This window comes from Fringilla coelebs (assembly GCF_963513975.1).
Source record: "Fringilla coelebs genome assembly, chromosome: 6".
NCBI classification, from domain to species: Eukaryota; Metazoa; Chordata; class Aves; order Passeriformes; family Fringillidae; genus Fringilla; species Fringilla coelebs.
In genome coordinates, this window is record NC_140034.1 from 45,065,150 (window position 1) to 45,081,356 (window position 16,207).

Here is a 16,207-nt window from a genome sequence, read left to right on the forward strand (position 1 = left end):
CCTTTCCAAATGTCACCTGAGAAATCATGTCACATGCTGAACTGATACAATTCTAAATATTTTTAAATCCACCTTCCTCTGGATCTGTTCTTTACACCAGGTTTTATGAAATTACAGCTTCAGAGACGTGCAGCATTAGCTGGAGAGAGAAGACAACTTTGCTGAGCTTTTGGGAGTCTGGCAGATGGGAGAGAGAGCAAGAAGAACAATTAAGAACTTACATACAAGCACTCCTTTTCAATAACCTGTGGTGGTCAACAAAGGCAGAGCCAGCTGACAGTGACAGACCAACCCTTAGAACTGGAAGGACATACCATGGAGAAACTTGTTGCAAATCCTTCTCTTGGGTGCTCTGCCAAGAGGCTGAGTAGAAAAGAGTTCCCTTCTCCCAGTTTAGAAAATAGCCACCATGTACAAAGCAGTAATTAAAAACAACCAACCAAGAAGCCCAAGGGAAAGTTAAGGGTTGGATTCTATCTCACTCAGTAGGAATGAGGTAGAGAACTGAGCTGAGGTCTTGGGGCCTGAAAGGGACCATTCATTCCCCACCAGCAATGAAACCAGGGCTATTGGCTCTCAGCTTTCTCAGCCAAAAGAAAGGGGTGCCAGTGACCCTGCTGGGAGGAATAAACATCTTTTCAGGCCAAATTGCAGCAGTACCTCACCAGAGCAACACTCAACCAACCACAGAGCTGTTCCTGTTGGATGCCTTTAAGCGTGTAGTCCTGGTATGTAGTGCTGGTTCACTGTGGCCAAACCAGAGGCTGCAGAGGGAAAGGGCTGACAGCTGAGGTCACTGCTGTGCCCACAGTGGACTCCTGGCAGCCCTGCCTTGGGCCTAGCATGGAGAGTGGCTTGGTGAGCTGCTCTGCCAGCTCCATCAGCACCCTTACCACTGACTACTTTCTGGATTGCAGGGGATCTTTTCCGCTCTCCTGGATTGCAGGGGATCTTTTGTGCTCTCTCCATCCCTGTTTACCAGCTCAGGGGGCCAGCTGCCCTATGGATATTCAGTTTTACTGGTAAAGACTGAGACAAAAAAGGTATTAAGCACCTCAGTCTTTTCCTCAGCCTTTGTTGCTGTTTCCTCTGCATCCAATAAAGGATGGGGATTCTTTTTGGCCTTCTTTTCTGTTGTTAGTGTATTTATGAAAACACTTTTTATTACTTTTCACAGCACTGGCAAGATTGAGCTCTAGCTGAGCTTTTGCCTTTCTTATCTTCTCTCTATGTGACCTAACAATGTCCTTGTACTCTTCCTGAGTCATCTGACCCTTCTTTCAAATGCTGCAAGCCCTTTTTTTACCTGCCTTGGTTCTTGCAAAAGCTCCCTGTTCTACTAGGCTGGTCTTCTCTCCTGCTGGCTCATCTTTTGGCACAGAGGGACATCCTGCATCTTTAAAATTCCCTTCTTAATGTATGTTCAGCCTTCCTGGACCCCCTTTGGTGACCTTCTTTACTGCATCAAGAATTGAAAACTCTGTAATTTCATGGTCACTGTGCCCCAGACTGCCTCCAACCACCACATCTCCCACCAGCCCTTCTCTGCTTGTAAACAGCAGGTCTGGGAGGCAGCACCGCTGCTGGGCTCTCTGACCAGCTGCGTCAGAAGTTATCTTCCACACAGCCCAGGAATCTCCTAGAATGCCTTCCCTCTGCTGTGTCGAGCTTCCAGCAGACATCCAGAAAGTCTCCCACAAGAACAAGGGCTGGCATTCATGAAGCATTGGCTCATTCATCTGTCTCTTCATCCTGGTTGGGTGGCCTGTAACATACCCCCCCCAGGGTGTCTGCCTTGCTAGCCTTCCCTCTAAGTCTCACCCACAGGCACTCAGCCTTAGGAATCATCACTACCCTTCAGCTCTCAACAGTCAAAACACTCCCTAACAGACAGTCACTGCCTCTCCTTCCTTGACTGTCCCTTCTGAGGAGCATATAGTCATCCCCTGCAGCACTCCAGTCATGGCAGTCATCCCACCCAGGTTCAACCATGGTGCCCACATCATAGCTTTCCTGCTGCCACGCTCCCTCACAGCCTCTTGTGCACCTCCTCGCTGGCAGAGCATGGGAAACTGAAAAGTCCTTGATTTAGAGTGAGCAGTACTTAGCAGCAACTAAGATATCAGCGTGTTATCAACATTGTTCTCGTACTAAATTCAAAACACAACACCGTACCAGCTACTAGGAAGAAGATTATCTCTATCCTAGACAAAGCTACAACACTGGCTAAAAAAGCCTCCTGTCTTGGTGTGTACTAAGCATTCCACAGCTTTGAGCCAGCAAAAGCCAATCAGTGCCCCTACCTGCTCCTGAAACAAAGGAAAAAGGAGGGGGGGGGGAATCACCATCTCTGGGCAGCATCTGAGGTACCCCAGCAGGTATTTATCTTCCCCCAGACTTTCTTTGGTTTTTTCTCCCCTCTGCAATATACCTGTTAGGAACTGCACATGGGAACTCCTGCAGATCCTCACCCATCGCATCTCCTCACCCCACACACCACTCACAGAGCCTTCATTACAGCACTGAGCTCTCCTGAGAACAGGCTCTAAGAAAGTAGAAATTAAATTTATCTGCTTCAATCTGCGGCAGCAAGACTTGTGTACATCCCTGGTCACTCCATGGAGATCTCAGACTTGTTTTCCTTCTGTGCCTCCCAGGAGGTCCAGATTCTCAGCAGAGATGCAAGCCAGAAAAACTCACCATCTCTGCTGGAGCCTAGGGACTTGGTCCCCTGCCAGATGCAACAAGAGGGCACATTATTACAAGTACATACACACTTTGGTCCAGTTTCATCAGGGTTTTGTTATCCCTTTTGACTGTAACAACTTCATCTTCTCAATGATGCTCCTGCACAGGATCATGATGGCCAAGAACAGTTCAGGCCTTGCAAGCCCAAGCTTACTAGGCAGAAACAGCAAACAGGTAAAATAAGAAGAGGGGATTGGAGCAGGCAGGACACCTGCATCTCGCCCTAACTGTTACTTGTAGGAAACCTGACCAAAACAGGGCAAGCACATCAACAGCTTTCCAGGACCATTCTTCCTGCTCCTCCTCCCAGCTTATGCTCACCACAAAGAGCACAACCAGTGATTAGAAGAGAAGAAATGCAGGAAGTCTTCTGTGCATGCATAGTGGTCTTGGCTGAAAAAAGCCCCCAAAATGCTTAACTCACTAGTTTTAGAATCAGTGCAGGACTTTACTATCCCACATGCAGAACTACTGGAACAGAGATACATATCACCATCCTGGACTCACATGATGCATCATTCCGGGGTGGTGGAGCACAAACCATAACCTGCAGCTTCTGTGAAAAAAGGAAGAAAAAAACCCCAAAATCAACCAAACAACAAAACCAAAACAAAGCCCCAAACATCCTGGCAGCATTCCATGGGACCTAGCTAAGTGCTGTGCATGGTAAGACCCCGAACAGTAAAAGGAACTAAGGACCACAGTGCTGCAGCAAATGAAATTACTTGCAACTATCTTTGTCCTTTCACAAGAACCTTGCTCTTTTGCAGTCTAAAATACAAGCAGCACCAGAATACACTAGCCACTTCCTCTGCCTCAAAATCACCAAGGGGAAATAGGATAGACAATGAAGCAAAATTACTATCAGTACCTAGCATATAACCTGATTGGAGCAGAGTTCAAGCGTGGGTTGCTAAAGTTTATTTCTGTAAATTTCCGCCTCCCAGTCTGTGTCATATTTCGCTGATTCATCCTACAGATCCTTTTCTACCAACAGCATAGAGCATAGGAAATATCCAGGGCTAGTTGTTTAGTAAACCTGCACTGAAAGTTCCCTTCCATCTACGGCGCCTGCTGCTAATTCCCTTCACAGCTCTGCTCATTAATAAAAATACAACACAATAAAAGAGAACCGCACACATACACACCTCGCCCAAATTTCCTCCATACTGGCTGGTCCTGAGTCACCACCAGTGATTAACTGTTGCCATGCACTAAGGAGGACACGGTTATTAAATTAATAGGAGCTGCTTAACCTGGCTACAAATATACATGAGTTCTTTGTGCCTTAGTGAGCTAATAAGGCATGTGCTAATTACATTAATTCAAACAAGCCCAGCATGCCCTGAGGGCAAAGGGAGAGAAGGGTGCAGCAAATGCAGGCTTTTTCACAATAGCTGTGAGACAGCAGAGAGTACTTGCCTTGACACAGCTTTTGGAGAAGCACAGAAACGCTGTGGCTGGCACCCTACGGCTCACTCAGCCCAGCTGCTGCCTGGTTAATGTGCAAAATCCCTGCTCATTCACCCAGCCCTTGGTGCAATGATAGACACAGGATCCTCTCTCCAAAGGGCCAGCCAGCTTGTCTCTTCCTATCTCTGTGGCCCAGAGCACATCAAAAGCCTTGAGATGACACCCTTGCTGCTTTGGGACTGTGAGCCTGGGACCCTGCTGGCAGCCCCTTCCCACATGGCACCAGCAGCCTCAAGCTCTGGAGCAGCACCAAGGGCTGCAAGTCACCCATCATCCAGCCATGTGATGCTCCTCATACAGCCCCACCTCCTCCCCAACCCCAAAGTCAGCCAGACAGACAGCATGCAGAGCCTGCAGTGGGACCTTAACCAAGTTAGGCAATCCCAACACATCCCTAAACCTATCTGGCAATGGAGGCAGGCAGAAGGGACAGTTGCACCTCCCTCGTCAAAATGGCAACAGAGCCTTCGGAAATCTAACAGGCTGCAGCAAAAAGGAGAGAGACATACAATCCCAGCAAGGTTCAGATATGCTCAGAGAGGAGCCTCCCATCTCTCCAGCCCAAGGGTAAGCAGATGTCTAACCTCTGTCACCTCTGGAGAAGAATCAGCATCAGCTATGTTCACACTGAGGTGTCTGCTAGGAACTGACCACTTCCTGGCATGCAAGGGAAGGAAAGGAAGAGAGAGGAAGTTGGTCATATTTCTTGGCACCTCCAAGGACACGTGCTCACCAAGCACTTTCTGAAGGATGTGCTTTTCCTGTAAGCACTAGGGGACTGTGCTGGAGCAAAGCAAAGGTGTTGGGTTTTTCTTCTCCCTCTCTTATCACTTCTTCCTATACTGCATGCATCTGGCAGCACATCTTAGGGCCATCCCTAACAGATGTCAAAAGCCACCACCTTTCTCTGGCTCTATGCTATGTGAATTTTAAGCATTATAAAGGCATGATGCTGTCTGTCTGCAACAAACAGAGAATCTACAACCAGGCACCAGGTGAGAGCCAGTGCCATGGAAGGGCAGCACAACACCATTTTTTCTGCACAAAGAGGAACTGGTACAGGCTCGATGCAGTCTTGACGGTGTGTTGGCGGAGAAGGTGCTAACATTTTCATGAAGGGAACAGTACAAGGGATTTTTAGTCCCTGGAAAACGCCACATGATTTTACTTTCCCAGCAGAGACTGTGGTTACTCAACCACTTGTCCAACTTCAGACTACTTCTCTTCCTTTCCCCAGCAACTAAAAGAACTCCCTTTGGACCAGGCCTATTCCCGGGTCACGTGTAGCTGTGAACACACAAATGCTTGTGTTGACATAAGCAGAGAGAGGCAAGAGTGGAAGCAGGGCTGTTCCTCTTGGCAGAGGCCTGCAGCAGCTTGCTGAGTGCACCGATAAAGTAAACCAATATACAACAATAAAATAGAACAAGAATCCCTCCAGGGAAGCCTGGGAGATAAGAGCTTCTGGGCCCTTAACAAAATTATTTAAAAGGCCTAGTAACCCAGAGCCCTGTGGGTCTGTATGTCAACTGATAGCTGTCACTCAAAAGTCCCAAAGAGGGACTGTTGAGCCTGGCTGGAACTGCAAAGCATCCCACAAATGCTGCATCCCGTCCCTGTAGCAAAGCCACAGTGCACTGAGAGCATCAGCCATGGACATGGGAACCGACACTGAAATATCACATGAATTAAGCAAGACCTCAGGGTGTGAAAGGACAGATCCTTCCCGCATGACCATTTGGAGTCAAGAGCTAGGCTCCACCTAAGGCAAGGTGACAGAGAAGCATAGAGCAGGAGCCACCATGTAAGAATGCCCATGCTGGTGTACAGGCTGCAAGCTCAGCTGCCTACTAGAGCCAAGGCCTTTTATACAAGAGACCAGAGATGGAGAATTGACAGGATAACAAAAGGACATTTCCCAGCCTTCCAAACACTTTGCAACAGCAGGTAGAAACCCCTCTGAAGAACAAAGCTTATCTCATTAATTCTCAGTGCCAAAAGCAGAATTTCACTAGTGCTCCCAGTGCACTAGAAGAAATGCCACTTAAATGTCATGTTAGTCAATATTCCTTGCCTCTCAGCCACAGGACACTGCTGCTGCCAGTCCCTTTGCTGTGGAGTACGTGAATGCAACTGCTCTGCTCCTGCATTGCCAAAGCCCTTCTTGCCTCCCACCTCGGCTGTTTTGCTTACACCAAAACTGTTCAGATCACAGCAAAATGGTTCCTTGCTAAATGCACATCAGCAGCCCCACATGGGTCATGCTGCTTCTGAAGAGGTTAGCAGCTCCTTCAGAGAAACTCATACACACTCCGTGACAAGCAGAGGAACTGTCAAGGGGACTGCAACCACCACCTGATGGCTCAGGAGTCTGTGGCATAATCCATTCCCCAGCTCCCTGCACACCCAGAGTGCTGTGAATCAGCAGGCTGCAAGGCAGCCAAGGCATTCCCAGCAGGAAGACAATGTATTTTGGAGGCTACAGGCAAATGAAAACACATCTAGTCCTGCTCACCTAAACAGAGTGGAGGGAGATGAGTAACACTAGAAAGGGAAAAGAGGAAAAAGTGAAGTATATCAAACTTGAAAAGTCATTCTCTGAACATCAGATGTCTCACCCGGCTATTCCATATGTGCAGAGCAATGCTGCTACCTCACAGATGTATCCCTAAGATTTACCTGACACACCCTCAGAGAAGCAATTCATCTTGCACTGCTTGAGAAACTGTTTCTAAAACGTTTCCAAATGAAAAACACCTCACAACTTCGCTCTAATTACCAACCCAGTCTCACAAAGAGTGCATGGCACAACAGCAGGCAGCAGTAGACACAAGGAATTGTCATGCCAGTGAGGAGCGGAACAGGCATGTTGCCTCACAAGACTAGCAACAGTTTGGCAATGCAGGAACTAGACACACCGTTCTGCTCCAGAGGTCCTTGGACAAGGACTTCTGGGCTCCAATCTATAACCCAGCTGGAGTCAGCTGTGACAACTGACATGGGAACCTGCCTGCCCCAGAGCAGAGCCCACACAAGACATGCTGCAGCACTCTGGGGGAAGCACGTTCTCCCTCCTCTGCAGGAGCAGTAATTTCATTGGAGAGAGGAAGAGGAGAGGCTGGCTCCGGCAGAGTTCATCAGGGTTCCCAACCATGACATGTAAACCCTCACCCGTGCCCTTTCAAGCTGCCAGCAAGTTTGCCAGCTCACATATATGCACAGGTGTGTCCAAACAGCACATGCCCTTTACCACAGCTGATCTATTTGTTTTCAGCTCCACACCACCTCAATTAGCACTGACACAGGTCCAGAACACTGCATCAGCACTAGGGACAACCCAGTGTCAGATGACCCTATGGCCTTCCTACAATCTCAGCCGTGTGCCAAGCAAGATGTCACAAGCTGCTCAGCAGCTCTGCAGCCTCTCTCCCACAAGCTGACGCTGTGTGTCTGCAAGCTGCCCATGGCTCACCTCCACCAGACCAGCCTGACGAGCGGGCACAGCTGAGCCTCACCACAGGGAAAATGGGACCTTGCTCTGCACGGGGCTCAGCAGAGGCACAGGCACTGAGTCAGAGGTGTGCAGGTGCCTCCCGAGCACAGGGGCCGCGGGAGCAGCCGGCTCAGCCTCCCCGAGCGTGCTGGCAGGGAACGCGCTGCACGCAGGCACGCGCCCACACACAGCTCAGCAGCGACCTGGCATTTCTTTCTCCCTTTCCAAAGCCAAATTCAGACCATCTGTTGAAGTATTTCTGCAAATCATCCCTCTTTTGGGAAGGGCCGGGGGCTGAGTTTAGTTGTTTATATAGTGTCTGGCATTTCTGCAGTGCTTATCACTTCAGTATCCAAGCTATTTCCTTCAAGTTCTCCATTACTTTTAAGAACCAGTGTGAGGCACCACAGAATCTACATTGTAAGTTCTGCAAAAAATAAAAAAGGGCATCAAAAAGATGACAGCTGCTCAGGTCATGCACACATTTAGCTGCTAATAAAGCAAGTGGGATAGTTCAGGAGAAAGGGGAAGGGCCAACACAATGAGTTTTATGTCCTTTAAAAAACTACTACACTTACAAAATAGTCTTCATAACAACAAGTGCTTTTGTTGCCTTACAGAGAAGAGCATGGCTTGCCCAGGGCATGGAAAAGGAAGCTAGTACCACTACCCTTGAGAAAGCCAACACAAACTGAAAAAGGGAGGTGAAACACCTAGATGAAGAGACCATTTACTAGATCAGATCATACGTTCTGCAACAGCTGCCATGGTCATTTTAAGTGGCAAACCCCTGGAGTGCTGCTGCTCCCATTGCATTGTAAAGGAAAGGATCAGAGACTTATTGCTTACCCCAGGTCCTGCTCTAAATCTGTAGCAAAGGAGAAAGCAGGACTCAAATTCACAGTAAGCCCCCCGCACAGCCTGTCCCTAAAACACAAGTTCTTCTTTTTTAAAAATCCCTAACTATCACAGAGCAAAGAGAACAGCACTGAACAGGGCACAACACACTCCCAGTCCGCACATGGCCTTGAAGAAGGCGTTTCCATCCCAGCAGACCCACCAGGCAACAGGAAACTGCCCTTTTCTCCACACCCATTAAGGGCAGTAAGGTGTCAGACACCAAAGTGACAGAGATGCAGCAGCAGAAATGAAGATGGTCTGGCCCAGACTAAGCACACCACATGCTACAGCTTCATTCCAGGCACTTAGCCGCACAAAAGCCAGCACCCGTCCAGCATAGAGCTCTCACATCACGCAGCACAGCCCCTGGTCAAAGCAAAAAGGCTTCACTGAAAGCTGCAGCTGAATTCAAAAACCAAGCATCATGGCTACTGGGCTTCTTTCTGGCTTGATCCAAACCAATTGCCCACTTGCACAGCATTTCTTTCCTACTAATATCATTTGCTGAAAGTCCCCTATCTTTGTGTTCTAATTAAAAGAGAAAAGCACATAAGTCTCTTCCCAAACACCTCCTAAAAGCCAGTTACTCAACCAGTGCAGAAGCATCACTGTCATATATATTTCCTTCTCTTTCCCTTTCCCCACCCTGTCCACAAAGGGCACCCACCCTCCTCATAGCTGGGACAGCTTTTAAATTGAGAGTATGAGCCCCAAACACAGAGTCAAAACTCCAGGTGGGGCAGGCACAGTCTTTGATGTGACTTAGTCATCTCCAGCTCCTCAAATTCAGGCTATTTGGGGAAACTTAGCTGGGTCAAAACCAGCCTCTCTCCTGCTGGCTTCTGGATATATGCCTCAGACACAGGAAAGAAAAAAATCCACACAGCTCTCCTGATACACCATACACCAGCATCAGTGCCAAAAGAAGGAGCAGGGCACAGGAAGGTTTGACAGGACGCAATCACCCACCCACAACACGACTACCAAAATGAGAACAAGCACCAGTTACGAAAAGGTTTAACAAATAGAGTAAGAATGCACTCCTGTGAGCAGCTCACCACAGGCTGTACTAAATTATGATCAACAGAGACCCCATAAATTAAATAAACAGTAACCCTTCATATTCCTTCTGATATAGAACAAGCATTGCTGCCTGGGTGCCTCTCCATTCCCCGAGCATATAATCTCCACAGAGACAGCCCACCTAAGGCAGAAAATGTTCCAAGTTTTTATATTTGCAGATGTGTAAGAGGAAACTGCCTGACAGAAATCCAAACCACCCAGAGTGACAAGGTCTTTTCATTACGTTTATCTGGGATTTTGCCTTGTTTTCTCCTGTTACTTTATCTTCACAATAACTCAAACTACCAGGCAATCAATACTGCAAAGTTAAAGCAACATCCAAGTTTGGCATTGGACAGCTCAGTCCAACTCCTCCTTCCTGCTATCTCTGTGCTGGAAGGCAAACAGAAGAGGATGGGAAAAAAATATTTATCTGCTGTTAGGATTAGCTGGAGCAACACAGTGCTAGCTCTAGCAAGCTGCCACTGTTAGCTGCATATGGCCAAGTGACAGTCCCCAAACCAAGCAGGTACAGCCAGAGGACTCAGCCTTGCTTCATTACATCATGGGGCCAGAGAAGCTGAAACACACTGCCCTGTTAGACCTCAGACACCTCTCTGGCAGAGAATAGGCACTTGCAGTCACATCCCTCTTGTCTCACTGTAGACACACAAGACAACTGTCTCCAGCAAGGCTGGAGTCCATGCAGCCATTTATGAGGAATGCACCATGGAACACAGGCATGGTGTTCAACATGTTCAAGAGTAACAAATAAAAACAATGCACTCCTACAACAGGAAGCATCTCTAGCTCATTTGCCATGATAAGTAATTGACATTTCTGTATCTCCCAACCTGTAGTAGTGCAGATGTCTGGTCACTTCTATGAGAGCCTGAATATACAAACATGGGCATTAAAGCAGACTTTTGCATTTCCTGAAAACACAGTTCAGGATTTAGAAGAATGCATCATGGATGTAAAAGGAATAATTACCAGTCCTTATGTACCTGCAGCAGCAGAAGGCAGAATGCTATGAACAGGCAGATTCTTCCCCATCCTGCACTGTTGCTGTAGAAGGAGCAGAACAGACATTTGTCCTGCACAGCACTGCAGATTTTAACAGGAGAGCAGAGGCAGCTGAGAGAAAGACAGGTCCAACTGGAAGCCTAACAGGACATTAACAAACTTGTAAGTGACAGGCTAAACAGGCAGTGGGACTTGACTCTTCCTGTTGCTCCAGGGCTCCCACATGATGCTCAAACTCAGCTAGTGCAAACTAAATTTGCTCCACTGTCTGCCAGAGCTGTATCAACTTACTGCAGTAAAGGGTGCTCAGGTCTGGGACACCACTGACGGGCCACTGGGACACACCAGTGATGGGCCACCAGCTGTGTAGAAATTTCATTCTAGGGAAAAACAAAGAAACAAAGCAAAAAAACCCACTCCAAAACAAAACAAAAAACCAAAACAAACAAACAAAAAAAAAACCCAACCAACATCAAAAACCTGAAAACAAAACTAACAAAAAAAAAAAACAACAGGGGAGATAACGCTGTGAAAAAAGAAGGCCAGGAAGAAATCAGGCTTAGAAAGAAGTACCCCTCTGTTCTGAAACAGCCTGGAAAAGGGGAAAATGTAGAAACTCCCTTCACAGTGCATCAGCATCCTATCATAACACACATTAACTCCAGCTCTCAGGATTATTCGTCCCAGCCATTCCAAACCTGGTTTCGTTACACATCATCTCCCCAGCCCAGGCTCTCCTAACAATGGAACAAAAATATTTTGTATTTTTCCAACCCTCTTCCTTTCCCTTTGGGACCTAGTTCAAAGCCCTTTTATGTCATCCTGACAGCACCATGTGATTTTAGGCAGATAAACCCAGCCCATTAAGAGATACACCCTGTGCAAGACATCTTGCTGGCACTGGAAAGTTGGCAGTGCAAAAGATTTGCAGTTCCCTGCCTGCAAGTGAGACCAGGGATCAAGTGACAAAAGCAAGCATAGTGTGGAACAAGACAGACCTGCTGCTAGTCAGCACCAGGTGACAGGAGTCCCTCTGCAGTTATGGTCAATGCTGCTAAACTTTTCTTCCCACCACACAAGCCTTTCGTCCCTCGGACCTCACAAGGACATCCCACCTTCCAGTAGCTACTGTGAATCTAGCAATTACCCTCCAGGAGCATCTTATCTCCACAGTGGAGTGAGAATCCAGAGGCTTGCCAGCATCTGTAAAACAAGTAACTGCCAGCCCATCAGCAAACACAAGGCCTGATCCTTTGGAGGACCGGAGATGGAGACCATGCATCCTTATTCCACACCCATGTACCCCTTGCTGAGGAAGAAGGAACAACTCATCACCCATCTTACAGCCTCCTGGCTGCAGATTATTCAGATAAAACCCAGAGTGTGTTAAAGAAACTTTCCTGTCTGACCACCCAGGAGCCACTCTGTCAGTCACACTCCCCCCATTCCAAGACTTTCACTGCTGGGACCAAAGTCCCTTCACAGCAGATAGCTCCAGTGACCCCATGGGTGGCCCTTTTGGCTCCCTGCACACCCCACACTCACACAGTCAGACAGGGTTTCCTTACTGGCTCAGCCCTGCGTTTCCCACAGCAGTCTCAGATGTCTGGATCCTCTAAGTAATTTAATCATGGTGCAGTGACACAAAAACACCTTGATCTGGTGCCACTGGGGAGGGACCCCTAACAAAAGCATTCCTGGGCTTTTATACTCTTACAGTTTGTGCACCCAGACAGTCTGGGATCTTCTTGCTGAGTCATCAGCTCCTGCTGTATCCCTGTGCCCTCTGCTGTCCAAAGGGTCAGCACCAGGTCACAGCCCCTTTCCTGGCGGTCCTGACATTTCCCCCATCCAGGGCACAAACTGTAGTTCACACCACAGCTGCACACCCAGCTATCACCTGGTGGTGGAATACACTTGAGGTGTACTGCTCAAGAAGTGCCAAAGATAGTTAACTATTTTCACAGCATTGCATGATCATCACACACCCCGCAACAACGATATCCCCTAGATTGGGCTTTAACCTTCAAGGAAAAGCTTTTCTCACGGGAATCTGCAGAACTGGGCCCCTGGTCAGGCATGCTGGCTCTGGACACAGATTTTATTCTAGCTAAACACAACACAACATTTACTCACCTGGAAACACAACTGCCCTACTCTGGGAAATTTCTCCCTCCTACTATTTCACAATTCTCAGGATGACAACAGTTACGCAAGAACAGCTGTATAGACACACGAAATGCTTACAGCTTCTAAGCAAGACTTTCCCCAAATTTCCCTTATCAGACAGCTCCAAATCCTATGGCTCCCAGGTTTCAAGGCACACCAGCCACCAGTCACTGTGCCTCCATCACCCCTTTGCCCCGGCAGAGACCTACAAGAAAAAACATGACACACAAGCAAGCAGGAGGCTGTTTCCACATGGACATGCTGCTGCCACCTTGGCTAGCCAGGTAGGTATTTCCCCCATCTTGCCCACTAATTTAAATCTTGGCAGGAAAAGGGGAGCAAATGGCCTTGACAGACTGTAAGTGATTTCTACCTTTTAGTAACTTAATACAGCACACTATCCCTTCCTAAAACGGCAGCAGGAAGATGCTCAACGGCTCTGGCATCCTAGTAAGACATTAACAAGATTGCTGGGCACCAAACAGGACTGCAGACTTTCCTTCAGAGCAGGGCTTCAGTTTACAACACAGATTTGATCCCTTTTCCATCTCAGCTATCCATCTGTACCACAGATCGCCACCACCCCCAAAACACAATGCTCCTTACTATGACAGGCACTTGGTGAACAGATGGGCCCAAGGGCACAGCACCAGGAGAAAAACTGCACCTGTATGAACAAATACAAGTAATAGCATGCAGTTGAAAATCCTACAGGCAAGACGTTCAAAGAGGTAAACCCTCATTAAATCCTCGTGTTTATTTTCTGAGGAGGAGGAGGTTAGAGGAACTCCTCCTACTAAACCTTGCCTACTCCTTTGTTTATAACAGCCTGCAAAGCAAAACAGAGGTAGAGGACAAGAACACAACCACCACCCGAGTCCCACGATACATCCTTATCAGTACCACTCTAGTTCAGTTGCCTTTTGCTTGGCACTGCCAAGAAGCGAGTTCTTGAGAAGCAAAGCCACAGTTACTTGCAGTGATCAAAATCACTGCAGATACCATGCCAACAGCAGCAGCAGCACGAAGTCAGATCCTGACAGCAGCGAGACTCTCAGAGTTTAACACACTACAGTAAAAATACCCACAATTGAACCGTAAAAATCTAATAGCCAAAAGACATCAGGCCAAATAATTGTACCGGGGACCCTGCCCTGACACCTAGCAAGGTATATACACTACAATCTGAGAAGCCTTGCAGGAAAGAGGCTGGAGCCCTGGAAAACCCGGTTTCCACAACTTCACCCAGCAGCTGCAGAGGGTGCAGCAAGAGGATGCTTGGGGTCCAATTCCCAGGGTGACCTTGAGGAAATCCCACAGTCTGTCCACATTTCCACTCTCCCCATCCACTGCATGAAGAGCACAATAACCTTGACCTATCTCAAAGAGGCAGGGATCTGGCTTAGGAGAGTCTGGAAGGAGCTCAGAGGGGCTTAAATTCAGGACCTGCGCTGCGACCGGGGCGATCAGGGAATCCTACGAATCGCCCCAGAATCAGAAGCCCGGTAAAACTCGTTAATCGCTTTCAATATAAAAAGCTGCAGCTCCGGGGCACTAAAGGGCTCTCTGGAGCAGCACACGTGTCACCCGCAATTTCCCCGGCGCGGGCAGGGCAGAGGAAGGCGCACCGCGGCTGCAGCCCCCGCGCCCGGCAAGGGCAAGCCCCGCACCACGGCGAGCGGGGGCCATCAGCCCCGGGCCCCCGCGCAGGCAGAGGGAGCCAGCCCGGGGAGGAGGGGAGGGGCTGGGAAGACCTAAAACCCCCAGGGTGAGGAGGGGAAGTGGCGGCGGGCAAGGGGAGCCCGCAGCTCCGGGGAGGAGGGGTGTGGGTAGGTGGGGAGCCCGCAGCCCCCCGGGGCGAGGGGACGGCCCTGCAGGGCCCGGGGGAGCCGGACGGGCGGCCGGCACACCCCTGAGATGAGGGGCCGGGGTGAGCGGCGGCGGGGCCGGTGCAGCAGGAGCCAGGCCGGGGTGCATGGCCGAGCTGCATCCCGGCGGCAGAAGGGGTGTCGGGACCCCCGGCGGCGCCTCCGGAGGGCTTGGGAAGGGCCGTGCCCACACTTACCGGGCGGCGGCGGCGGCTCCCGCCGGGGCCGGGGACGGTGCGGCGCGGGGTGCGGAGCTCCTGCGCGGCGCGGCCCGGCCCGACTCAGCTCTGCCCCCTCCGGCCGCGCTCGGCGCAGGAGCCGCCGCCGCCTGTCCCTCCCCGCCGGGGCGGCCGCCGCGTCCCCATGGCAACGCGGGCCGGGGCGCCCGGGGATCGCCGCCGCCTCCCCCGGCCGGGCGCGGGGGGCCGGGACTGCCCCGCCGTGCCCCGAGCAGCCCCGGGCCGCGCCCACAGCCGTCTTGCGAGGCGGCTCACGGCAGGACACGGGGCGAGAGGCAGCGGGGAGAAATAGTAAGTCTGTCATCTGTACCCGAGGGAACGGCCTGAAATTGTATCAGGGCAGGTTTAGGTTGGGCTTTAGAAAAAGGTTCTTCACCCAGAGGGTGATTGAGCACTGGAACAGGCTCCCCAGGGAAGCGCTCACAGCACCACGCCTGACAGAGCACAAGAAGCGTTTTGACGATGCTCTCAGGCACAGGGTGTGACTCCCCTGGATTTGATGATCCTTATGGGTCCTTTCCAACTCAGCATATTCAGCATATCTCTTCAGGATACCAGCCAGGCCCACTGTGCCCATTGGGTCACCATGCTGTGCTGCCTGCTACCCCTACTGGCAGGCATTGATTTTTGGGGTTAGCAGGCTCCACTACAGACCTGGAGTTCTCAGGAGTATTATGGGACCTAAATCCTTGCTGGGACAAAGTATCCACAAAGACCGTTTCATCAGGCCTTGGAAATTAAGCATTTTAATGGTGAGGAGGACAGCAGCAGCCAAACAGATCTCTGTGCCTCTTGGGATGACCAAGTTCTTTGTGGTGAGGGGGTTGAGGCCCTGGAACATGTTGCCCAGGGAAGCTGTGGATGCCCCATCCCCAGCAGTATTCAAGGCCAGGCTGGACGGGGCTCTGAGTAACCTGATCTAGTGGAAGGTGTCCACTAGAAGAGGATAGAGTGAGATGATCTTTAAGGTCTCTTCCAACCCAAACCATTTTGTGATTCTGTAGCATCCACAGGTGTGATAGCACCAGGGAAAGAGATGAAGATCTCCAGGGGAATACACCTCTAAGAGCCTCCCTCGTTGCTCACATATACCAGGCCCTGTGAGCATGGGATTACCAACCAGCTCCATACCACGGGCCCATGGAAGCTGGCAGAGCATCAGTGCACAGTTTTCTTGTGCAATGAATTGGAGGTGACTAGAAAAGAGCACCTACAAGGATGCTCCCAGG

The 16,207-nt window shown here is 49.8% G+C and overlaps 1 protein-coding gene across 2 annotated transcripts in view; it reads right to left on the reverse strand.

Annotated features, from left to right (window-relative positions):
• The window catches only part of SLC25A22 (solute carrier family 25 member 22), a 51,370-nt gene extending 36,379 nt beyond the window's left edge, over positions 1 to 14,991 (reverse strand). The window contains exons 1-2 of one of the 2 annotated variants that reach the window (XM_084207053.1): positions 14,937 to 14,991; positions 3,256 to 3,304 (exon numbers count right to left, since the gene is read on the reverse strand). The gene's annotated coding sequence lies outside the window, so the exon portion shown is untranslated. The remainder of the gene's footprint in view (positions 1 to 3,255; positions 3,305 to 14,936) is intronic. The other variant, XM_084207054.1, reaches the window with a different exon arrangement.
• Positions 14,992 to 16,207: the final 1,216 nt, after the last annotated feature.